Raw genomic sequence first — 26,586 nt, 5'->3', positions numbered from 1 at the left:
TTGATTCATAGGAGAGTTACAGAGAAAGCATCTCTTTTCCAGGGAAAATTAAGAGAACCAGAGCATAATTCTGATGCAAGGGTTCAAGAAGAATGGAAAGAGGTGCTGGCTAGAGTGAGAAGTGCACTGATAGGAGATGAGAGGAATGCAGACACACATAGGCGGTATTGTGGATTGGGTACTAGGCCACTGCAATAACACAAATCACACACATTTTTTGGTTTCCCAAACATATAAAAGTTATATTTATACTCTTCTGTGGTCTACTAAGTATGCAATAGCATTATGTCTAATAGCACAACATACACACCTTAATTAAAAAATACTTTATTGCTAAAATTTAAAAAAAAAAGCTAACAATCATCTGAGCCTTCAGTGAGTTGTAATCTTTTTGCCATTGAAGGGTCTTGCCTTGATGTTGATGGCTGCTGACTAACCAGGGTGGTGGATTTTGAAGGCTGGGGTGGCTGTGGCAATTTCTTAAAATAAGACAGCAATGAAGTTTGCCATATCCATTGACTCTTTCATGAAAGATTTCTCTGTAGCATGCACTACACATGCTCTTCACAGAATTAAAGACAGTTAGGGCCTTGTTCTGGATTAGACTTTGGCTTAAGGGAATGTTGTGGCTGAAGTGATCTTCCACCCAGACCACTCAAACTTTCCCCTATCAGCAATAAGGCTGTTTCATTTTCTTATCATTCATGTGTTCACTAGAGTAGTACTTTTCACGTCCTTCAAGAACTTTTCCTTTGCATTCACAACTTGGCTAACTGTTTGGCACAAGAGGCCTAGCTTTTGGCCTGTCTCAACTTTCAACATGGCTTCCTCACTAATCATTTCTAGCTTTTGATTTAAAGGGAGGAACATGTGACTCTTCCTTTCACTTTAACACTTAGAGGCCACTGTAGGTCATTAATTAGCCTAATTTGAATATTGTTGTATCTCAGGGACTAGGGAGGCTCCAGTAGAGGGAGAGGGACTGGAGAATGGGCCAATCAGTGGAGCAGTCAGAATACACACAACTTTTTTCTCACAAGAACTACCCATTTATTTATTTTCTTTAATCAAATTGTCTGACACCCAGCCCCTGACACCTGACCAGTCTGATGGGAATCTTCTGTCTCCATCGTTAAGGAGCATTCTACCTTCCCAGGGATTTCCCAGTCAGGAAGCCTTACCCAGAGCCCAAAAGGCTGTGGACATTTCTTGGTTGTTCTCCCAGGATCCATTCCCCCTCCACCCTATTATTAATTCCAGATTTTCCTTTGTTGTACAGCAGTCATGGGGTTTAGGTGAGACTGACCCCATCATCAGTTTCAGAGGAGGGCCCTGCTAGTCTAAGGCAATCTTCATCGTCTTATCCCACCTGCCACTGTGCTTGGTTTGCAGTTTGCATCAGTCCAGTCAGAGCAAACCTCAGGAACTTGTTCTCTGATTGTGGGAACCAGCAGTTTCTATCCTGTAGGTGAATGGGGAAGCTGCAGCCCCAGAGTTTACAGCAGCTTTCTCGTGACCATGAGAAGAGTCAACCTGAAAATGAGGCTGATATGTGGAAGAGTGAAGAATAAAGAGAATAAAGAGAACCTCAGAGCAAAGGAGCTGGAGCCCGATTAACCATGCCTGAGGCTGGACCTACTTTTGAATAATCACATTTTTTTTTATTGATACATAGTATTTGTACATATTTATGGGGTATGTGTGGTATTTCATATTTCGTTATATGCATAGTATGAATGATCAAGTCAGGTATTTAGGGTCTCCATCACATCACCTCAAGTATTTATCCTTTCTATGTGTTGGCAACATCTCGAGTCCTCTCTTCTAGCTACTTTGAAACATACAATATATTGTTACAACACACCCAACAATTAAGAGTTAAGTTTGCCATTTCATATGGGCACAGTTAGTGGTGCCCCAAAATAACTACAATAGAAACATCAAAGATCCACTGATCACAAGATCACCATAACAGATACCATAAAAAAAAATCTGTGAAGCACAACAAAGCAAAGTGCAATAAAATGAGGTATGTCTGTCCATCGCTCAAGTGTATGCATGGATAGGAAGAGTTGGCCCACAAGGTGTCTATCACCTGCGATCAGCATGGTCTGAAATTTTCAAACTTCCTTTAGCTCAGGAATCCTGTTGTGGCAGCCTCTATTGGTTAAGGAACCAATAGTCATTCCCTTCACTCCTCCCTTTCTGCCCTCCCACACCAAATCTCAAGCAACCACGAGCTTTACGTAGATAGGGGTTTTCTTCAGACCCAAAGACCAAAGTTGAAGAATCCTATCCAGGTGTTGAATACAAATGCCTGAACCAACATCCAGATGTTCATTTTAGCGTCTTAACTAAACTTGCCAGGGCTACGGCTGCCCAGGCACAGATTATACAACCAGCTTTCAAAAGGGATTAACCTCGACTTAGGTGCCAGGTAAGTCAATACTCCATCACCACATTTCTAATAATTGTTTCAATACATAAGTGTCAGAGACTGGGTAAGTGCGATCCAATTGCAGTGAGGAGGAAAGATAAAGACACAGCTAATCAGGCACTCACACTTCCTTCTTGAAAGGATGAGCATAGGGGACCAGATTCTGGCTACAGGGAAACCCAGCTGGACCGCCTTAGCAGCAGTCATGATAAGACAGGACCAAATTTGTTTGTATGTTTTTTTTTTTTTTGCTTGCTCACATTTTAATGAAAAAAAAAAGGTATTTCCTGTGCTTTTTGTGTTTTTGAAGATTTTCAGCATCAAAATCTTATTGCTTTTGTTAGAAAAATAAACCATAAATATTTTAATGGTACAAACTTTGAATCTGATAACTATTGCTCCTAAGACTATATGAATTTCCCTTAAAATATGATACACAGTTATATATATATATATGTGCATGCATATATATTTTAAAAGAACCAGTAGATAGCACAGTACTTCAAAGAAAAAAAAAGTGAATATTGATTTTTCCCTAATGAGATATTACCTGGGAATCACAGCCAAGGTGAGACTATTTAGACCACTTGATCATTAATCTTTCTCCATATGTAAGTTCACAGACATCCAACTATAGAATGTGGTTGCTGTATCTAAAGGGACCTCAAGTCTAATACAAACCCTTATTTTGAAAACGAATATTTCTATCTTATTTCTAAAGTACTCCAAAAGTTCTTAGGGCATCCTGTTCCCATGTTCAGTCACAACCACAGGTCATCAAGTCTTCCTGTGTCTTAAAAACAGATTTTCTCCTGATGCAGTCTAAACCCATTTTCTTCTGTTCAGTCCAGTGAGATGGAGAAGGTTGACTGGTGTTCTCCAGAGTTCCACCTCACTGCCCATAGGTTGTTAATTTTGTCTCCCTTCAGCCTTCTCTTCTCCAGAATAAACAACCCACCTCCTTTCCTTGTGTACATAGTCTCCAATCCCTGTCATCATTTTCCTCTTCTATACGTGGATTCTATGCAATTTTCCTGCATATGTTTTAAGTTACAGACCCAAAGTGTAATATTCAAATAAAAGCCCAACCTACAATAAATTTGACACAAGGGTTATTTCCTAGCTGCAAATAATACTTGTCTTAACACAGCCCAGGATAATATCGCTTTCTTAATGCCATCACTAGGTTAATGACGCATATATTTCTGGAATGCCAGATCTTCTGCAGCCAAGTTTGTGTCAAATTATACCCTCTATCTAGACCCTTCTCCTACCATCTATTCTCCAAAGGAAGTCATTATTAAGAAATTTACATTTTATTTCTTCCAGTGGTTTCTACTTTAACTCCAAATAAATAATATGCCTGCATCTCTCTTTCTTGATTTTTCAGTCTTAGGTAGCCAGTACCTGCTGACTTCTCTGCATGAAAGATGAAGAATTTCATTCATTTATATGCCTTCCTTCCCTCCCCACCTGCTCCCCAATTTGGGCTAACTCATGATTTTTTAGTTCTTCAGTTGGATAGATGTATTCATTTCTGGATCTAGCAGCTTTAGAAAAGAGTTATTGACCTTAATACTCTCAGATAAGAAAGTTAACATACCTCACCATCTCTGGACTTCTGTCAGGGTATAGCTCTATACTGTCAAAGTTTATAATATTTATATTTTGTTTTATAGATATTATGACTACTGATATTATGGAAATGTTATTTATTACAGATACAGGAAGAAAATTAATCCTCTGTCACCAACTCATGCTATTCAAAATAGAATGTTCTAAGCATCACAGTCAATAAAATACATTCTCTTAAACTCTAACAAACTCTCAAAATCATGCCACAATTTAGTTTACCTGTTATTTGAGTCCTGGATTTTTAGGCAGTGCTATAAATACTACAACTGGTTACAAGCAGTTAATTTAACAGATTAACTTAAGAAATTTGTTGGAAGGATATAAGGGTCACTCTCAACTCAAAGGAAAAGCTAAGGATTAAACATTAAAAGCAATGGTAAAAAACGCAATTACTTTTGACCACCGTAAATACAAATTTTGAAGATCTTTATACTATTAAACTAGAGAGAGAGAGCGAGTGAGCGAGAGAGTGCACTCATTACTGGAAAAGGGCATCTTACTGGCCCAGCTTGAATCACAAGCTAGGTGGGGCAGTGCCCCTCGACTAAGAGTCTCATCAAGGTTGCATGCAATGGTGAAGGATAGTTCTCAAAACAAAATCAAGATGCTGTTACCGGAAGAATAGAATCAGGGTAGACAAAACAACAGCATCTATTGCTTCCAATAGCACTTATCACATTTTCATTAATAAACAATTTGGGTAATTTTCTGTTTGATATTGTCCTTCCCAACCAGATTTTGTGTTCTATAAAGGAGAAGTTACATAGAGCATTCATTCTCTTAATTCACATGCCTAGTAGTGTCTGACAAGTTACAAGCACTGACTAAACAGCTCTTGAATATTGTTGAATAAAAGCCAAGGGTTTCCAGGATGCACTGCCTAGACTATTTGTCATAGACTATTTGTATTATTTTATTTAAATAACAAGTATTTTCAGATGGCTGAATTACATATTAAAGAAGGGACTACTCTTTCCAAAGGCACGTTATCATGGAGGAATACAGCCTAAGTTTTCTATTACAAGTATTGTAAAAGAAGGGCACCTCTCCAAACTTTTGGATCATGGCAGGATACCATGATCTTGTCTGCATGCTACCCACACAACTGATTGTGTACAATCACCTGATCCAAAGAATTAGCCAGCAATTTAAATTTTCATTATTCACTCAGGATGTCATAGTCAACAGCCTGGCGATCTCTGCAGTCAGGACTTGGTAATAGCACTACATAATACCTGGTCTAATATCTCCTCTTCAAGGACTCAGTCCTTCTCCTGACTCCTCTCCATGCCATCTTTCCCACTTCTTTCTTCTTTCTTCTTCCTCCTTCCTTCTCCTTCTCTCTTCCTTCTCCCTTCCTCCCTCCTCCTCCTCCCTTTCTATCTTCTACACTTTTCTAGCTTCTACATTTTTCTCTGTGTTTCACTGGCACTCCTCCTCCCTCTGTGTTTCACTCCCCCTCATCCTCCCTCCCCCTCTCCCACCCTTCCCCCTCCTCCTCCTCCTGAGACAGAGTCTTGCTCTGTTGTTCAGGCTGGAGTGCAGTGGTGCAATCATAACTCACTTCAGCCTTGATCTCCTGGGCTCAAGCGATCCTCCTGCTTCAGCCTTCCACATATTTGGGACCACAGGCATACGCCATCAAACCTAGCTAATCTTTTTTAAATTTTTTTGTAGAGATGGAGTCTCATTTTGTTGCCCAGGCTGGTCTCAAACTTCTGGGCTCAAGTGATCCTCCTCATCCTTGGCCTCTGAAAAGTGCTGGGATTACAGGCATGAACCATGGCATCCAGCCCTTGCCCACTTCTTAACAAACTGGGTGACAGTTATTTTTTTACAAACCTGCCTCTCCAACTAAACTGTGGACCCCATGAAGGAAGGAAGGAAGGAAGGAAAGAAAAAAGGAAGAAAGGAAGGAAGGAAAGAAGGAAGGAAGGAAGGAAAAAAGGAAGGGATGGAGGAAGGGAGGAAGGAAGGAAGGAAAAAAGGAAGGAAGGAGAGCTTTAGTTCTCTAAGCTGTAGAGAAAATTTAAGTTCTTTTTCAAAGAACTTAAAATTCATGGATTAGTCAGAGGGGTCTAATATCTCTAAACCAAATGATGACAAAAGAAAAAACAAAGAATGCAGAAATTATCCTCTTCCAGGGTTTCATTCCTTTATGTCAATCAAGAAAAATGTTAATAAGGAGGGTTCAGCAGGGGTCAGTAATTCCTCACTGATGTCACAAATTTAGCTTCACTTTTCAGAGGCTGTTCGTGGCCATGCTTGTGAAATTTGTAATTCACCTCTAGACAATAACTAATTATTACTGATTACTATGAAATAAGTCAACAAAGATTTTCTTGTTTACATTCTTATCAGACTGTATCAGAACCATCTGTTTTCAAGTTTGTTGTTGCTGGGTGTTTTTTTTTATCCCAAGGGATAGATTCTCCATATTGTTCTCCGAATATATGCATGCCAAACTGCCTTTTAATGTACAGTTGCAGTTTTCACTAAAACATTTGGGTAGGGGGGAAAAATCACATATGTTTTTGTGAAAGATGATGATAATAATTAGGTATCTTGCTGAATTTATTCTATCTTCAAATGAAGGATATGTTGGGGTCTGTCCCACCTCTAATTACCATCTCTTCATTTGCATGGGGTGACTATTGATTTTGCTAAAAGTACATATGTGGAGCTTTACGACACTAAAGTAACTTCAACCTGGAAAACACAGTAAAGGACTCCATTAATATGAGAAAGAGTCTACAATTTTAAAACAAGCAATATGTGGCCCCTTTGCTCCATTGTTCATTGACACCAATCTCCTGTGATACAAGCAATAATTTTGTTCCATTGTTAAGGAAGCAAGAGTGTAAGATTTTAAATACTGGTACTCACCAAGTTGCTACATGGCTTTGGGCAAGCAATTAACCTTTGGTGTCTCAGTGACTTCATCTGTAAAATAGGGATAAGGATTTTTACACAGGTGTGATGCCTGGACTAATTAGTATAATTATCATTATTGATGGGAAAATAATGTTGGTCATTGATATCACATCTCATGTTAGCACCTGGAGAATCACATATTTTCTCTATGTTGACTCCATTTTACAGGAGTCTGTAAAAAAATGATGACAAAAGCTACATAAGAAAACTGGGACAATACAGTTAAAAAGGTCCATATCCACATAGGCTCATATCCTTAATGGATTATTTTTGAATTTGCATTTATCATTTAGATGCTTTCTAAAGTTAAACTGAACACATAAACTATGAAATTACAAGGAAATTTTTCAAGGCCCACATTCAACTGATAAGCTTCCTTGCAGCAAAATGCTTTCCAGTTCATTCATAGGTAACATCATGAGCTACCATAGAAGTTTAGGGTTGAGCAATAGAATTTAGGGTAATCAAAGTCAAGTAAAAGTATACACTGAAGACATTGCTCATATAACATTCCAGACTCCCCACTTGTGTGTGTATGTGCCCTGAAAGAACCCCAGATCAAACAGTTAGGGACCAGGACAAACAACAGAGCTACATGAGAAGCCAACTCTGCAAGACTGGGGTCATTGAAGCTGGGGACAGTAGGGTGTCCTTATGCCAGAGCATGGGTAACAACTCATGGGGCAAGGAAAGGGACATGTTGAGAAAAACAAAAATGGCATTTCTCTTGGGGTTCATCTAGGACTCCTAAGTGCACTTACTATGATTCCCAGGTCAGGATGAAATAACTGCTTTAAAAAAAAGATTACCTCTACATGTTGGCAAAAGTGCCAGTGAAACACAGAGAAAAATGTAGAAGACAGAAAGTGCTCAAAAGATCAGTACTCAACACTATAGCCTCTGTATCCCTTACCATAGACTCATGTTCTTTCTAGGTCCAAAATTTCTTCTTTTGGCTTTAGTTCTTCCCAGCAGAAAATTCTCTTTTCTTGAGCTCAGTAGATGTCAAGCCTCAAATCTCCAATGTCTCCAAAGAAGCAGCCCTAAATTAGCCTCTTCACAAGTCATTCATACCAAGGACCGTATTCTTTTCCTCTATATTTGCCTCAAAATTATGGGCAACAACTTCCAAATGGAAACGCTGAAGCTGTTGCCATTTTCCTATTATCCTCACCTATCATATGAAACATAACAATTAGCATTTTTAGCAGGATTGAAACTGCTAACACAACTTCTCTATGTCTTACACCATTAAACTTGATGAGAAATCCCTTCATGATTAACATTCATCTCGCTGTATCGTGCTTGAAGGTTAATAATATCTACCATCTCCTGAGAGAGGGGGAGGGGAGCTTATTTATCAAATGAATAGCCGAGTGAGGCAGCCAGGAAAGGGAATTCCCCCCTCAGTCCACTAGAGGGTGGCTTGGCAGAGCCAAGGGAGGACGGCCGAGGCAGAGAGGCACAGACAGCTTCCTGTCTTGTTTGCCTGCACTTTAGTTGGTAAGAAGAAGCAACATTAGTATTCATTGCTTTCTATTCCTCACCCTGGGTAGGCTTTCATTTCTATTACAGACACTTTACAAATGCCAGAAATCAGCGCTGGCTGGGCCATGGCATGGTGGGGGAAAAAAAACTATAGAATTAGACTGCTTAAAAGAACATCCGGTCTAATTTCTTCTAAATCAACACTGGGTGAGATAAATACTTATGTATTAACAGATCCTAAGTTTAAAACTTTCATAGATTATGTAGCAGTATGTGTGCACTTCAGATATGGATGTGGAGTGAATGTTGCATGTACATTATGGGGAATTATACATAATGCATAAAGAAATGTACCTAGCCTTTAGCACACCAGCTGTTTCTGCTTATAAGCCTGAGTTATCCATGAAATGCAGTAGACATTTTGTAGTAAATATCCTACTTGGTTGACTTTTTTTAGGCCTAGTCACCTATGCTGATTTATAGAATTTAGGAAGAAATATAAATTTTAGCAATGAAAGATAGAATTTTAAAATTTCCCATATCAAAACATGTTGTGTTCTGAGAAAGAAGAGATGAGGAATTAGCCTGTTTTCGTGGTCTCTAGATAGGTGGTAAAGCAAAAAAGAATACGTTTTTCCTATCTGTAATATTGTTCAGTGTAGCAAACCCTTTTGCTTGTTACAGTACAGCAAATGGAGTGTTTAATTTGGGATTCAATGTAGTCTAGAGTCAAGGTGCAGCAGTTTTATTACAGAAATACAATTTTATTGGAGGCTGAAGATTTAATTTCCACCTTACGTAGAGAGCCATAAATGGCATGCCTGTTTCACATTTTGCATAGTATTTGATATATGCAATTCCTGGCCTAATTTTAGAGTTTGAAAAGGTGGAAGAATCACAATACGTAGATTCAAATTCTTCAACACTTCAGCCACAGATGACATTTTAAAATGAGCAATTTTCTGTTTCTTAGTCATGGATTTGAAACCCTGGCTTCCCTCCCCGGAGCTCTGTACCACATCCTTTTCAGGTCTTCCTAACTAGGTGAGCCACAAAGCCACCTAAAGGACGCCCTCGAGTCGGAACAAATGCTTTCTTTGTTTAAATCTGTCTACTAGATGGCATTCTACTAAAACCTAAGATGATCAGACGATATGGATAGTTTGTCATCAATTGTACCTAGTATCTGTTAGGGTCATCTGTTAATATCTGTTCAGATGTATGTATTTTGAATAAAATAATTTGTAAACATATTGGAATGACTGAATGTGAAAGAAATAATCAAATAATGTTAGCTGTAAGCCTATATCCACACTGGAATCCAAATTTGGAGGATTTTGTCATTCTCTTTCCTTCAAACATATTCATTATAGGAGACATACACACACACACACACACACACACACACACACACACACACGCGTTGCTCTTCCATCTGTTTGCCTTTGCAGCATTAGTTCTCTTCATCAACAGTTCATACCTCCTCTTTACCACCAGGTGGAGCCCTTTGTTTATGGACATCTGTCCATTTCCTTTTTCTCAAAGATGCTACCAGATAAATAGCTCCAGAGCTAAAATACTGTTGCAAACACGAAAATTTAACACACAGAGATAAAAAGTAAAGCTTTTCAGGCACTGGTATAATAAACCTTGCTTTGAGTCCTATTGCTACTAGATTTAATGGCTTACACATTTTCCTATTTACAACTCCTGCACACCAAACAGCAGAAAATAATATTGTTGCGTGTGCCATAAACAGTGTTGCTGCAGGTCTATTTTATGTAGTACCTTCGTTTTTATAATCTCAAATGTTTGGCAACTGCATCAAAAAGCAAAAAAAAAAAAAAAAAAAAAAAAAAAAAACTAACCAAATACTATATGCTTTAAGCTTCAGTTGTCTTCAGTCTTAAAAATATATACCTCGTTGAGAAGAAAATATTTTTCTTCAGACAAAAGAGAGTGGTAATTCAGCTGTAATGGACAACAATGTAAAAATCTTCTCTTAGTCAAATTCATCTCTCCTTAATTTGAGATCCAGTTAAGGGTACGTCAAAATCCATTTTAGCTTTGATTCTATTTAGGAGCTAATTAAAACTGAATATTATTAGCACAGGTACATTGTTCAATTATTTTAATATTCTTATTTTAAGAATTTAATCAAAGCTCTTCTCATGAACAAAAAGCAATAATATTTTTAAAATTGGAACCCCAATTTGCATGTGCAAATAACTGTAGAATGAGCTCACTAAACTATCTTGCCAATGACCTCAACCTTGATCTGGAAAGATCGTTTATGCACAAGTAAAACATTCACATTCTCTACGCTAACTCTGTGTTGGATCTTTTCTCAAGGTAGTTTACTTATGGCAATGTTGGAAGGCCTTTTAATAACATATGTATTTACCAACACCATTGAATTATATATTTAAATGGAATATCATTTCTGTCCATTTTTTATTTTAATCAGGATTTGCTCCCTTTGTACTTATATATGCAAAATTTTGGTTAAGCGTCTGCAAAGCAGTGAGTAGAAGAAGATTTGCGTATATGGTTTATTTAGTCAGTCTCCCAGCCTGAGAAGTCTGGCTTTTCTATCGGTATACAAACTGGTTCTTCAATCAGAGGCTGAATGCGAAGGAGTCCTTATACAACAAAATGCTGGAACCACCATTTTGCCGTCCACTCGCATACAATAAAATGGTGGCACAGAAAACAGTTAACACATTGTGCCCACGACAGTTGTCTGAAAGTATTCTACTCTCTAATCCAGATATCAAGCTGCTTTCTAAAATACTGTTACCAAGTGGCTAGAGGTATTTGCTTATGTATATAATGCACGTGTGTGTGTGTGTGTGTGTGTGTGGTGTGCGGTGTGTGTATGAGATGCCGGAAGAAATGGATGTGTACATTTGACGAAAGGATAGAAAGAACTAGTCAAAAATTAACACTCAAGCTGAGAGTGAAAGCAAACCTATGTAAAAGCACAGATCCTGGAAATTGCTTCTAACAGTTCACAAAAGCTGTATAGTGAATTTGGCCTTGATAACTCCTTTCATTTTAGCATTCACTGCAAGCAACTTTGAGCTAGGAAATTTAAGGGAGTTGGTATTCTTTTTCTTTCCTAATGTCCTGTATAAATTAAAAGCAAGCCCACAATTGACTTTCACCTGGAAACTCCATGGTCTCGCTTAACAGAGGGGAAGGAAAACTGGGGACCAATCTTTCTTTCCTCTTTTACTTCTTCTGCTCTTATTTTTAGTCATTACAAATGCTGCCTTGGCTCTTTTAAAGTGTGAAAATTCTCATTTTTCTGCAGTGCTTCAGACTCACGCAGACTCCTTGGGGATACAGTGAGGAGCTAACCAACTGCACATGGGAAATGAGACCGTTCGTGGTTAGAAAAACTGCAGTCTTTGGTAATTTTCCACATGGAGTAGAAGCCATAAGTGACTTTTTTCTTTTCCACATAATGACTTTACGTGAGTAGTTGGTATAGAATTGTAGGCTCAGGTTTGAACATGTGAATGCACTAATGTGTTTTACAAAATTTAATTTGACTTCTTTCTATAAACATTTTCAGTATTTTCAAGTGAATAATAAATAGGTTAAAACAGGGCACCCTCCCTCTGCAATCCCCCCCTTCCAGACAGAATTATAAAAGGCTACTGTGTGTAAATGAGAAATAGCCCGTAAGACCCACCAGCAGGTTATGCAATATGTGACATAGACCACCAGGGGCTGAACTGAAACCACTAATATTTTTTTTTCATAGCATCATTAGCTAGAGTTAAACAAGGTGTCAAAGTGGAAAGATGGGGAGGTTAACCTGGCTCATTATATTTGCATGCCTTCATTTTAATTATTTTTTGCACTAAAATTAAACACTAATATTCAATTTTATTATTTAAATGTGTTACCCACAAACAGTACATTACTTTTTATCTTTTTAAATGATTAATGCATTATTTTGTGATTATTATCTAAACTTGATTTTCAATAAATACTAAAATTCTCTTGACAAAAATGCAATTTAAATTTAAGGCTAAGGAGAGGTTATTAGTAAAAATTTTCCCTGTTGTACTTTATGAGATAAAATTGATTTTCATTTTTTGAAATTTAGATCTTAAATCAAAATCTGCCTCCAACCAAGATGAGTGAGCCCAGGGCTCATGGAGTGAATTTGCATGCATTCTTGATCTCATGTTGACAGTCATCGGGAAAAAATATGTTCTCTTTATAATAGCTCCTTTACAATTTAGGACATTGCTAGGTTTTTACATGCACTAATATTAGTTGCCCCATGTACCTTAAATAAAGCCAACCCAATAAATTTAGGATTGTGACTGAGAAATAAATGCCATGTCAGTAAACCTCAACCAGATACCAGAAGAAGGATTATGTGATTGTTTAGTCCAAAAATTAAGTTTCATGTCTTTAATTGGTGTCATATCCTGTCCTAAGTATGTAGTGCTTAAATCAAAGGCAACCACATTAACCTGGAAAGGAAACATAATAACAACTCCTTTCATCCCCTGCCTCAAATGTTTGTATGCTCTACCCTAATTTTTGTTAAAACACTTTCAGGCAAAGACAACAGGAAATAGTAAACATGGCAACACCGTGAAAATAGTTTTCGGATGCACTATTTCTCTCCATGTTCAAAGAATCAGTAGTATAGGCTGCAGAAGAAACTGATGCATCATTAAACCCAGTGCAGACAAAAACAGCCACCCTTCCAGCAAAATGGATAGTTCTGTTCATTTTATAAATCTGGGTTCTAGCCAGACGAAAGCCAGGAATTAACTCGGTCTCTCACATCAATGGCCTGAAACGGTGGTGCATCACGGTAATACATTCAAAGGGAATCAGGAGTATCTAACAACAACTTTAGGAGCAGGAATGCAATTATAACTGACAGCCAGATGTCTGGTCAGGCTGCTACAACTACCCATCAAGACTGCAGATGGTCTTGAGATCTTTGCATCTAAACAGTGAGTCCAAGTGAATGATATACAGATAAACAACAATACCACAAATCATCAACACAAACCAAAAAAGTCGTGACTGATAAAGATTTCAGATGTCAAGAGTTAGCCAGCTCAACTCCTTACTCTCCCCTTTCTCTTCTATCCAAACAAAAAGCTTGTTAGTGGTTGAGGGCCCAGCGGGAAATGTTTGGACACCCAGTGCCAAACGCCAGTCTTTCACTAAAGACTTCAATATACTTTAATGTTTAGATTACAGAGGCAAAAAAAGCCTCCAGTAGAAATTACTTTACATGTAGAATATTAATAATTTGACTAACTCTATATTACATGTATTGTGCTTCCTCTTTACCTTAGAAGAGTACAGTAAAATTCAAAGAGAAAGAAAATTTAATTACCATTAAAGCAATGATCGGCATAAAGCTTTTTGTTCCTTGAATATGTCTCAAAAAAATTTGAGGTTATGCTAGTAGATTAGATAGCATTTCTTAACCTAGCTAAATACACATATTTCTTCATTTTCACAGATTCCGTATTATCTTGAAATACTTTTCTTTTGTATATCAGATTTGACATGAATTTGCGCTTCATAAACTACTACAAATATCAAGCCATTCTAATCCAAATGTGGATAAAGAATTTGGGGGAAAAACTTAGAAAAAAATGTCTTATTTTGTAAAGCAGTTTGAAATTTTAATGAATTTTATGGTATTAAACAGTTGCAAAAATAATGGAATTATATTCAACCTATTTATTCTTTTAGTGAGCATGGGTGGATATTTCAGTACCATCAACCATTTTGCAGTTTTCATAAGGTCTCTTCCAGCAAAAATTATGCCCTTTCAAGCAAACTCTTTTTAATGAAGTTAATCCAAAGGTTCCTAGATTAAATATTTCAAATACATTTCACTTATGTGACATTCTTCTCCAGGGCTCTAGTGTACCCTCCTATTGTTGTCGGTTCCAAACCCATTTTGAGGTCTCTGCTTTTTCCATGAGAACGTCAAAACTGGAGGCCTTTCAAAGTAGCTGCTGTGAACACGGAGGCCCCACAGCCAGCCTGACAGTCCCTCCAGTTGCTCTCAGAGACTTGCTTCACATGGATACACAGAGCAATTCTCCAGACACAGACGCATCTGATGCCCTTTCCCGAAAACAACATTTCCAGAAAATATGCTGACCAAGAAGAAACAGCAGGGGTGAGAGAAGTGGCCAAAGCACTTGAAACATCTTAACAAGCACTAATTAAATGTCGTGCTTAAAAAATATGGCTGAAGAAAGCCAAATAAAATAGCTTCTTACAGATGGTTTTAGGAACTAACAAGACCTATAGGAAATGGCGCATTAAGATTAGTGTCCCCGAAGTCTCTTACAACCATTAGTGACTGGAGGTGCTGTGCACTTTAGAAAGAAATAATCAAAATTTGCCTGATGTGAAGCTGTTTTTTTTTTTTCTCATTTCTCTCTGAAGGGAACTGCGCATCCGTCAGTGCATTACACAGTCAATATTGACATGGCCAGCCAATGGAATATAACAGGAGCATTAGAGGCCTTGAAATCTATTTTTTTCTGATGGGGTACAAAGCCATCCTGAAAAACAACTGTGAGTATCAAGAAGGCAGGGACTGTGCTTCATCATATATGTATGACAATGCCAATATAGTGGGCATTTTATAACTGTTCACTTATTTATTGAACAAATATTCCTTCGGTGGTTACGCTCTGCTGGCTATGGACTATGATTTGGAGATAAAGTAGACAGATATGGTATCTACCTTTCAGAGTGTGGAAGCTGTGTAAGGTTATTTGTTGGAGATGGATGAATGGATGGATGGGAAAATGTGTGCTGGGGGAAAAAAGGTGTTTCTCAGCCATAGGTCTAGTGCTCTGGTCTGATATTCCTTTAAGATAAGACCCTTGGTCTGAGCACATTCAAAGAAATATATAGGTAGGTTCGCCAGGTGCGATGGCTCACGACAAACCCAGTGGCAGTAATTAGTCCCAACATGGGCCTGAAACTAGGTGCTAGTATGGAAGTCTGAGCTTCTAATGAAGGGGCTTTGAAGTGAGGTTTCCCACAATCTTAGAACCTATACGACATTATTGTTAGTATTAGCTTTCTGATAGAATCTGGAAGAAGAGGCTCTGGTAATAAAGGAAAATATAGGCCTAATATTTAAACATTTTTTAACCCAAAGTATTACTAAAAGATTGAAGGGTGTATGTATGTCTGACTCTATTGTTAAGAAGACACCTCTTGTTTCCAGTTGCTTGTATATTACCCCTTGGGAAGATGTGACTTAGCAGCCCAAACTGCCTTTCACACTAGCAGGCTTCTTGATCTCTTTACTGTTGTTTGTTTGTCTTAATTCTACTCCCATTTGCCACGTATTCAACTGTTTAATACTAGTATTCTACCCCTTGTCTATACCCATGATGCAAATTGGGGTTCAGCCGTGAAATGATTGTTAGAAGCAGTTAAGACTCAATGGAGGGGAGACGAGATTGTCAAACCTGCGCTCTCCAGAGCAGCTAGCAGAGCGCTTTGGGGATAGAAGGAGCTTTGGGCAGGGGTTCTGTCACAGAAGCTCTGTCAGGTCAAGCTGGTCGGTTGGAAATAATGAGTCAATCTAGCCAGGCCATCAGGGAGGTGTTAGGAGACATTCAGTGAAAAAAACTTCTACCAACTTGGATGTTTTCCATAAAAGAAGTAGTTAACTAGATTTTCCATTTCTAGCTGGTTGCTTTGCAGTATAATGAAAAGGAATTTCCATATGATTGGGTTGATGGGCTAGCCATCCCTAACCCCACACAACCACCTGTGCCACATCACTCCTGGCTATCAAAACCACATACCAACCACCACCACCTACCCCATTTAAAAACAAAATCCTCATTAGAATCAACAAGAGAAAATAAACTTGCTTTGGAGGTGGTGGTATTGTTCATTTCATACATTCACTCAACAAACATTCACTATGAAACTCTTCGGTGTCATCTACTGAATAACTCTACACAAGCAAGTTGGCAGGAAAAAAAGGCTGCTGAAGGAACTCTTAAGGGAAAAAATTATCAAAGTTGTAGCATTACAAATACAAGTTTCAGCCTTGGGAGAATACGAAACCTAAAGAAAACAAGGCTGTTTTCCTCTAATGTATGTTACAGATGAGGACAGAGTGTTTCAGGTAATGCCACTGATGAAGATGATGAGCTGATGTGGATGCTGGTGCTGCCATTCACATGGTGAGGGCTCACTGCATGTCTGGCACTGTGCACAATACATCGGTTAATTAATTGCTGTAACAAACCTGTTAAATTGGACTCATTATTTCCATTTTACAGATGAGAAAACTGAGGCCCAAAGAGGCTAAGTAGCATCTAGCACTAGTGACATGTAGTAAATGGAGGAATCCAGATTGAACTTCACAGTCATCTCACTCCAAAGCCCATAGCACTTTGCCTTCTTTCTAATTTGGTTGACTTGCTTTTGCTTGAGGCCATTTAATAGCCAAGTCAAAATCTAAGTGATTTTCGCTCACACATGTAAGAACTGGGTGAATGCTTTTGAAGCTAGGTCTGGAAGACGATTAAGATGATCTGTTAACTGCATATTTAAATGCAACATTCCCACATATTGTCTGAATCTTAGTAATGTTTCATGGGCTCCAAATCTCATTCTTTGTGTTCTCCTTTACATCAGACCTCTCCAAAGAGGTGCCACAGATGTAATGCTGCAGGTCCCAAAGGCGTTGCCCTTCATGTCCAAATGGCACAGCACTGCCCTAAAGCTGGCCCCTTAGCAGCTGTGACAGTCAGGGAGAAACCCCCACATGTGCAGCTTAGCAGGATGCCACCCAGAGGTCTGAGACACTGTCAGGGAAGAAGAAAGAATGGAGGAGAAAAAAAGAGAAGGTGAGGGAAGCATAGACAAGAAAGCAAGGGAGAGAGAGGGAGACAAAACTGCAAACAGCCATCTGCCGCCGCCTCCCAACTGGCCTCCCCAACCACAGGCCAGTCTCCTTCCAAGTCCCTCAGCAGAGAGCTGCATTCATAAAGAAGCAAATGAGGGACGTGGAGGCAGAAGACCCGGAAGTCTTGGCTTGTCATCTGAAACGTTTGAACTCGGGCAAGCCATGAACCTCTCTGGGTCTCAGTTTCCTCATCTGTAAAAATGAAATAAGGATAAGGTCCATTTCACCAAATATTAAACACCTAATGAGATCATGTATTTTTAACAGCTTTATCGAGTTGTAATGGACATATAATAAACTGTACATGTTAAGCGATGATGCATTTGAAAAGAAGCATTTGTAAACCATAAAACTTTCATCTTGGCCGGGCGCGGTGGCTCACGCCTGTAATCCCAGCACTTTGGGAGGCCGAGGCGGGCGGATCACGAGGTCAGGAGATCGAGACCATCCTGGCTAACACGGTGAAACCCCGTCTCTACTAAAAATACAAAAAATTAGCCGGGCGTGGTAGCGGGCGCCTGTAGTCCCAGCTACTCGGGAGGCTGAGGCAGGAGAAGGGCGTGAACCCGGGAGGCGGAGCTTGCAGTGAGCCGAGATCGCGCCACTGCACTCCAGCCTGGGCGACAGAGCGAGACTCCGTCTCAAAAAAAAAAAAACCTTTCATCTCTACCAGGCTCAGAATCCCACAGTAGCTCCCTAATTTCTTTAAGCCATTTTCTGTCTGGTTTTTAGGAGTCTTCATAACTGGTCTGCACCTTACCCAGCCACCTCATTTCTCACCATTTTCCACTACAGACTCTGATAACAATGAGGCCAGCCTTCTTCATGCAGCATTCTCTCCACTGGTTCTTCCCTGGAACACCTACAATGACCACCAAGCCCCTCTGCTCATCTTCAGCATTTTCATTCTCCTGCATTTGTTCAGCCGTTGAACCCTGAACACTCTGACAAACACTGTCCTATGTACTGGGGATGCTTCTGGGAGCAAGAAAGACAAGTTCACTGCCACCAAGGGCCCTCCGAGAGCTCTTGACAGTAAACAGGGTGTTCCCCTGCCAGCATCCTCCTCCCTAGGTGAATCCTTCAGCTCTGATGCTCTCTCCTCTATGAATTCTCTTTTAATTACCATTAACTCATTATCTTATCTCTCTTTTTTCCTACAGCTCTTGTAGGCTGTTTCGTATAATTTAGGGTATGATTTTATTTTTTAAAATTCTCACCTAAAAAGCACCACCCAGGAAACTGTTTTTTTTTTTTCCATATTCTTATAACCCAGAGTAGACATCAAATGCTTGTTGATTTCAGAAGAGCACATCAGAAAAGCTGGGCACATATGAGAAACTTTCCCAGGGAACAGGACCCACCATTGGCCCTCAGTGGCACCTGTATGGTAGGCTGGTCGGCCCTGCTGGGAGGGCGGCACTAGTGAGGACAGTCTGATTCACGGCTTGTCCAAAGCCAACCACAGGGGAAGCCATGCTCAAGGACATCTTCCTGCTGCCGGCAAAAGACGAGTGTCTCCTAGCAACCAGCTTCCAGTGGCTTCCTGTCCTGGGAGCCTCCCCGTGCTCACAGCTTTACGTCCTGGGGTTTTGTATTTTGGCCTTGCTAATCACTGTGTTTATTCTAGATTCTGGAAATTGAGGAATAAATGCAGGCTAGCTGCTGACGTTCAAGCGGAGACACCATTTCATTCATAACCTCCTTTCAGCAACCACTCATGACTTTCATGGAACGGAATGTTTGGTCTTAGTCTAAAAAGGGTAAATATATTTTTTAAAAGATTCCATTTATATCAAGACAGTTGGTTTGAAAGATACATAAAAAAGGAAAAGCACACATTCTTTCCATCAAATTATCAAAAAGTACTGACCTTTTCAAAACAGATACACTATCATTCAAAACCTGTTACAGCAATAAACTCTAACTTGGCAAGTTCACAGATGCAGAAAGAAAGGCAAGGCAAATTTGAAGAAAATGGTTCAAAGGTCCTTAAAAGTTTTGGTGGCTTAAAATTATGTCTGCTGCAATACGGATTGAGCATTTATTTCCTCCATGTTCTTCCTAGAGAGTCTAACCTCAGTTTCAAGATATACAGTGCTACATTTTTATTTTGGTGGGATTGAACTCTGCAGTTCATGTTGCTTTTTAATGTTTTCTCTTGTTTTTATCAAATATTCATCAATACACAAATTCTTCATTTGTTAAAAAATTAATCAGACTTCACAGTGAAGAGCTGGAAACTATAAGTATATCCTTTATTCAAAAAAACCCATAAATTTAATTTAAAGGTATGATTACTTTTCTCTTTCAATAAGAAAACTCAAAGACTTAAGGTGAGTTGAGTGTCCAGAGTTAAATGCATGAGAGGGCTGGTGAACCCCAGAACTCTTTTCCAGCAAAGCCACCAAAGCCTGGTACTGCCTGGGGTTCCCTGAGCAGCAAGTTGAGGTTTGGAGTCTGCCACTGCTGTATTTATGTAGTGAGCTCAGTCTCTGCAGACTTGTGAGTTCTTTGGAGGTATCCCTCAATTCCTCCCCCCATTTCCATCCCCCTGTCCCAGCAATAACAGCCACAAAGTCATAAGTCCAAGATTAATTCTAACTGTTTTGGCTGTAGTAGACTCTCTCGAAACCTAAGAATGACTTCTGCCTTCTCAGGGATAGTACAGGATTTACCAGGTAGAGCCAGTGACTTCCATCTTTTCAGCATCTACTTTTGAAATTTATCCTTGGATGGAGTTTTTAATAGGGGGTGTTGCACCTTCCTTAGAATAACTCACAGGCTCCTTAGCTTCCTCTTTTGGGGTTCTGTACATATTTGTTTCAGGGGTGCAGAATGAATCACATGGCTACAGCAGAGCACTCTTGCATGACTCTTGCTTACTCATTAAAGAAACTCGTACATGAATCAAGGCTTTCGTTATGGTGTCAGGCTGTTCTTCATTCCCTGAAATGGTCAGAACACCCATCAAGTATCTTGGAAGAATGCATATCTTTAAAGGCCATAAATAAAGAACATTTGGTTAAAAGGAAAAACTGCTCTGCCACCCACTTGTCTGAGTTCTCCTTTCTTCATCTTTAATCAATATGTACATCTGTTCACTTGATGTTTTAATACTACTTGAGGTAAATTCAGCTTCATCATGTTTTTCCACAGGGGGGAAAAAGTAACCCTGACTTTTCCACTGGGCCTTTTCAAATATCTACATGTAGTGGTGGAATGAGCGGAGGACAGGAAAGACCCTGGGAGGCAGGCCTGTGTCTCACCCCACTGGGCCTAGTATTCCAACCACCGCAGAAGACTAATTCAAGAATAATAGGCCTGGGTTCCAGTCTTAATCATTTCCATTTTCATTATGGTTTACACATTAATTGTAAATGACCAGATTGATTAGGGACTCTTTAAAGCCAAACAGATTGGGAGGCAGTGCAGGGTAGTGCTAACTGTATATGTTTGACATTTCCATAGACCTGGACTAAACATCCAGACCTGTCATTTGCTAGCTGTGTGACCTTGGGAAAGTCACTAGGCTTCTCTGAGCCTCATATTTTCCTTACCTATACAATAGGGATTGTAACTACCTGTATGAAAATCAGTGTGAATAAAATGAAACAATGTATGGAAAAGATTTCGCATAGTGCCTGTAACCATCGTTTATTGAATAAAAGACTGTAATGCATACTGCTCTGATATGTGTGGCATACTGTCTTACCAATTGTCTATTACTTATGTACAAAGCACTGTGGTAAGTGCTATAGAGACCCCTCAAAATTTCGGATGCTCTTTTCTCAAAAGCTTTATAACCCAATTGTTAATCAAGAAGACAACATAGAAATCCGTAGAAAAAGTAAAATTGCAGTTGGATAAAACTTCTCTTGGAGTGCTGCCCACTCTCAGTAGTCAAGTCCACACCTGAGGCTGAGAGTGCTTCAGTCATTGCTTCATGGGTCACACCTGAACCAACTAGGGCACTCAATGAAATAACATCCAATATTCATCCAACAAATATTGATTGACCTACTATGTGCCAGGCACTGTGCTAGGTGATGGATATGTCAGTCTTCCAGGAGTTTGTTTAAAGAAGCACTCAGGGTCTGTTTTAAGCATTTCATATGAATTAACTCTTTAAACTTTTCAACAAAACTAGGAGGGGGGGACTAGCATCAGTCTCATTCTACAGATGAAAAAACTAATCACAGAGAGGTTATATAACTTGTCCAGGGCCACACAGTAATAGACAGCAGAACTGGATTGGAAACAAGCAAAGTGGTTCTAGGGTCTGCCCTGGTATCACCAATACCTTACTGCTTTGTAACAGCACCTTTTCTTATGAGGAGACCATTGCATGCCTCTGGTGTGGCTCCTTTACTCCTGTTTTAGAAGATCGATTCTCTAGATGAAAAGATTGAGGCTTCACTCTTCTTTCCTTTCATCACTGAAGACTTGAGAAGGGACTGTAAAGTCCGTGTGGACACTAGTTAGCCCTCCATTAACACAGCTGTATGTCATCAGTTACCATATTTAAGCCAATCTCTTGGGGTTTTGAATAAGAGTTAAAAACATACTTTGATGCATTAAATGGATCTGCCTTGGGGAGGTTTACTTCATACTTGAACACAATAGATTTTTAACTTGAAAGCTACTGCAGGCTTTTAAGTATTATTTAAATTGTCCCAGACACAAATTACTCATAAAATTGAACTGTCACTTCATAGCAGAATGAAAATTAATATGTTCCTCTTGATTCCTGAACTTGAGCATAAATTCCCTTATGCAAAACACTCTGGAATTTGGAGAGCTAACACCAGAACCTTTTTCTCTGCTCCGTCTCATATCTTGTGTCTCATGTGGTAAAAGGCAAAGAAAACAAGCCGTCAGTAGTAAGCAGAATGAAGGAAGAATATTTAGTCAGGGCCTAACATCACTTTCTTTCCTAGTTCTTTAACTGTTACAGAAATAATTTGAAAAAGAGAAAGAAAAACTGACTCATATTTGCAAATAGAAAATACCAGAAAAGGAGATAAATGGCTGCCCAAATGATCTCAGGACATAATTATTTTTAAGGTAGGGCTGCAGTCCTTCGTAAGCTCTTTTCAGAATCTAGGCCATCACAGACACACAGAAGACTATTAGACCAGGTGCTAAATTTTGTCCATGGTTAGCAAACGACATACAAAAAACTAAACTGCTTCCCTGAAGTTGAAATCAAAGAGCATCATGAGCAGCCTTACGTATTTCTGAATGGGAGAGAACACACATGTGTGATGGAGGCAATCCAGAGAGAGGCGCGCTTCCCAGAGGCTGTTTTAAACAGTGACAGATTACAAAATCCTAATGTGATATGTTGGAACATGAAACACACACACACACTTGCTTGTGAAAAACCCTGCTGAAATCCTTAAAAGCCAAAGTTTAGAAGAACACGTGCTATGGATACACCAACAGTAATTTCAGAATCACTCTGTTTATGAGTCCATTCCTCACCTCTTTTATCACTTTGACACACTCTTTAGGAAATAACAGAGAAAGAGAAATATGAAGCTGAAGACAGAAAATTTAATTATAAAACAAAGCCACCCACCTTGCTTTCAGGGTCAGGAGGTACAATGGCCTTCTTTTGCAGCAAGAATGAACTTAACACCCGCGTGTTAAATGATCACGTATCTATTTAAAAGAAAAGGAAATGGTTTTTAAAAGAAATGAAAGCTATATTCTCAGTCCTTCCTATAGCCAAGTCTTACCAAAAAATAAAAATAAAAGCAGTGTACTGTGGCTCTCTGGCACAAGGCAGAAAGCCGAGTCCTTAAGTCACTATTCCCCGGTTTCGCAAAACAAAATAAAACCAAAAAGCAACAGCAAAAGGTGTTTGGCAGGTGGGAAAGGGCCTTAAAACACCTTGTGCCCTCCTGGGTCCCTCCCAATGCCTTCAGTGTGGGCTGTGGAAACAACACCGCTCAACACCAATGTCACCATCGGCAGTTTAAATGCCACAAAAGTACACTTAGAAATGAGAAGAAAGTGGGGCCGGGCGCGGTGACTGACATGGATATGTACAGCCAACCCCACTGCCACTAGAACAGTCTTAAATGCCCACACAAGGAGTATAAAAAGAAAAGCACATTTTGCAATAGAATAAATTCTTTTTTTTTTTTTTATTGAGACCGCGGAAAGTCACATGACCCTGCATGTAGCCTTTTAGGAAAGCAACCGAAATGGTAAAGCCAGGAGCGGGGGCTGCCTGCTTCCTCCTGCAGCCTTTCAACCCGTCCTGTCGCGCGTCCACATTCTTCTGGGCGCATCTGTGGAGCTATTAAGTGGGATAATCCCTCTGGCCTTTGATACATTTCTGGACATGATTATTTCATTACTCGCAGTATATCAGTAGGATCATAATAAAAAGGACTTCTGACAACCTGCCAAGAGTTTTGTGGCCTTGTAAACACAAAAGTGCTCTAATAAAATTTTATTAAGTGTTAAAAAGTCATAAAAAGTGAAATAACATAAACCACAAAATTTACTGTCCTCAGCAAATCCTGAAAATATCTTCCACAGTAAAATTAAATTAGCATGTAATAGACAGAGAAGCAGTGTGGAGTGGATTTAAAAGAGGATCCAGGGAAAATGACACTGTAACCCAATCAGGGTCACGGGGATTTAATTCGGATTTTCCCCCTTAAATGTGGATAAATGTGCTGATTACAGACGAGAGCTCCGGGGTTACTGGAGCCTCACACATTGTCAATACTTGGGAAGAAATAATATATTGCAGATTGTAACGAGCACGGGGAGCCGGCGAAAGGCAGGGCGTCCACTAGGGCGCGCTGAGAGACCGGGAATCCCCGCAAGGGCGCCCGCGCCGCCCGCCACCCGCCGCCGCGCGCACGCCGCGCCCTCGCCCACCTCCAAATAATATTTACAGTTAGGGTTTTTTTTTTTTTTTTGCTCTCGCCCGTGACATTTTCTCCAAATCGGAAGAAAATCAAGTGTATGTCGAGCTTTGCCGCAAGCAGCCCTCGGTCTCCGCTTTCAGATTCGGGGTCCGGGAGCGGAGCGCCCTGCCCGCGGCGGTGCTAAACTCTGGGGACAGGGTGTGGCCCTCAGCGAGCGCCCTGGGACTGACCGCCCCGCCGAAGGATGCCGAGGATCGGGCAAGGCCGGCGTCCGGTCTGCGCGGGGCGCGGGTGCTCTCCGAAGGCCGCGGGCCACGGGCCTCACTGCGGGTTCAAGTGCGTCCGGGTTTGGACGTCGCGGCTCCAGGAGTGTGCTCTCTCTCCTGCCCATCCCCTCCCCGGAGTTCAGCGCATCCGCGGCCCCGGGGACCCCTCTTCCCGGCCCTCCTGGCCGCGCTGGGCCGCCCGCATGGGGCCGAGGTTCCTGGCCGACGCGCGAGGGCGCGGGCGGGTACCGGGTTCCCGTTTTTCCCAGGCCCCGATCCCCGCCCACGCACGAGGCCCCCGGCCCACGCACGAGGCGCCCACGCCCATCGTGGAGGCTCCGCCTGGAAAAGAAGTCCGACTTCCTCTCCAAGCTGCTCCGAGGGGAATCGGGAATCGGCAGGAAATGACCCGAACTGCCAGCCTGCGCCTTTGCAGCCGGCCCTCGCTTTGCTGAAGACGAGCAGCTCCCACCAAAGTCTTGCCTCCCCTTACCCCGAAAGCCCCGCTCAGGTTTGTAAAGAGGGGTGCGAGATCTGAAAAGTATTTGTCTTCTAGGGAGAGAGATGTTGGTAAGGGGCCCAGTGAAAGACGGGTCCTTTTTAGCTCATCAACGCGCCACGTCTTGCTTTGCAGCTCCAAAATGATGCCAGCGCTGCTGTCCGAAGGGTCAATATTAATGCGTTAAGTGAAATGGGAAATAAATGGACAGTGGCACATTTCGTGGCATCATTTTTACAAGGGGATGTCGAAAGTTTTATGCTGCATTTAAGAATTAGCCACATCTTGCCTGAAAGTTAATATTTTTTGATAAACTCGTTAATAAAGCCTAGAAGAGGTAAGTTAAAGTTAGTTACCACGTAGATCCTCCAGTCTCTTGTAGAGACTTGCGCAGGTTACTAGGATGAGGACGAGTTGTATTTTTAATTTTCTAGACTAAGTGCAAAGGCATTGAGTTTTGAGGTGGCAGGGTTAATGTTCAAGGGCAAATGGAACAGCCAAGGATCTCTTGAAAAGAATTCACTTATTATTAATACTTAAGCCTGAAATAATTATAATTAATTTACAGTGGGAATTATATGCCCATGTTTTAGACTTTTTTGTTATATTAGCTATATGAAAAAGGATGTTCTTTAGTGATTAAAAGAAAAAACCACCTGTTTATTGTCATTTGCAATTTGAAATAGCCGACAGCAGTAAGGCTAGCTACAAAAGCTAACAAGTCAACTTCAGTGTGGTTTGACATTTACTGTCAAAGCTTTGAGCTCTAAGAAAAACAGAATTTAAAATAATGTATATAAATAATAAAATTTTATTGTGACTCAATGTCCCTGCCCCTGGAGAAGGGACAGATGACACTCAGTGACTGGCTTGGAACCATTCCCCCTGCAGATGCATTTGTGGATACAGTGGGCCAGGGCTGCCTCTGAGTATGTACAGCAAGTGCTTATGGACTTACACAAACAAATGTTTTACTATTTAGGATTTTCTCAATAGTTTACACTAAAAGTTTTGCATGTAGAAATGTGGGATAAATATTTCTTTGAAAGGAAAAGTTTCGAAAGGAAACTTTATACTTGTATTTTTTGTGTGTTCACATTTCTAAGTTCATCTGTCTTTCAGAAAACAGATTTTCATAAATATTAAAACATTGCAAGTATTATTTTTAATTCTTTTGAGTGCCATGTTTGCTGTAAGTAGTTTTTTCTTTTAAGTAAGATTAATATAATCCTGTCTAAGGAGTTTAATAGAGAGAACAGGATTTCCAAGCCTATAAATGCAGTCTATATAAAATAGTGGGATCAAAGTTTTTTGTTAAGAAACTTGAGAATTTATACATTTTAAATGAAGATAGAAGCATGTTTTAAAAGTAGTTTTTCCACACCATTTCCCTCCCCCCAAAAGAATTCAGAAACTATATTCCATAGTCTAAAAATGGCATAATCAGATGTAAAAATTATTACCATAATATATAGTTT

General features: G+C 40.0%; 1 long non-coding RNA gene across 3 annotated transcripts in view; it reads right to left on the bottom strand.

Moving 5' to 3' along the window:
• The window catches only part of LOC134728732 (uncharacterized), a 186,201-nt gene extending 161,355 nt beyond the window's left edge, over window positions 1-24,846 (bottom strand). Inside the window, exons 1-3 of one of the 3 annotated variants that reach the window (XR_010109499.1) lie at window positions 24,574-24,846; window positions 23,035-23,117; window positions 6,959-7,015 (exon numbers count right to left, since the gene is read on the bottom strand). This is a non-coding gene — a long non-coding RNA (uncharacterized LOC134728732). Of the gene's footprint in view, window positions 1-6,958; window positions 7,016-23,034; window positions 23,896-24,573 lie in introns of those variants that run through there. The other 2 variants (XR_010109501.1, XR_010109500.1) reach the window with 2 other exon arrangements.
• Between the last annotated feature and the right edge of the window lie 1,740 nt (window positions 24,847-26,586).

This window comes from Pan paniscus, chromosome 13, assembly GCF_029289425.2.
Source record: "Pan paniscus chromosome 13, NHGRI_mPanPan1-v2.0_pri, whole genome shotgun sequence".
NCBI classification, from domain to species: Eukaryota; Metazoa; Chordata; class Mammalia; order Primates; family Hominidae; genus Pan; species Pan paniscus.
This window is presented reverse-complemented; position numbering and strand designations above follow the sequence as displayed.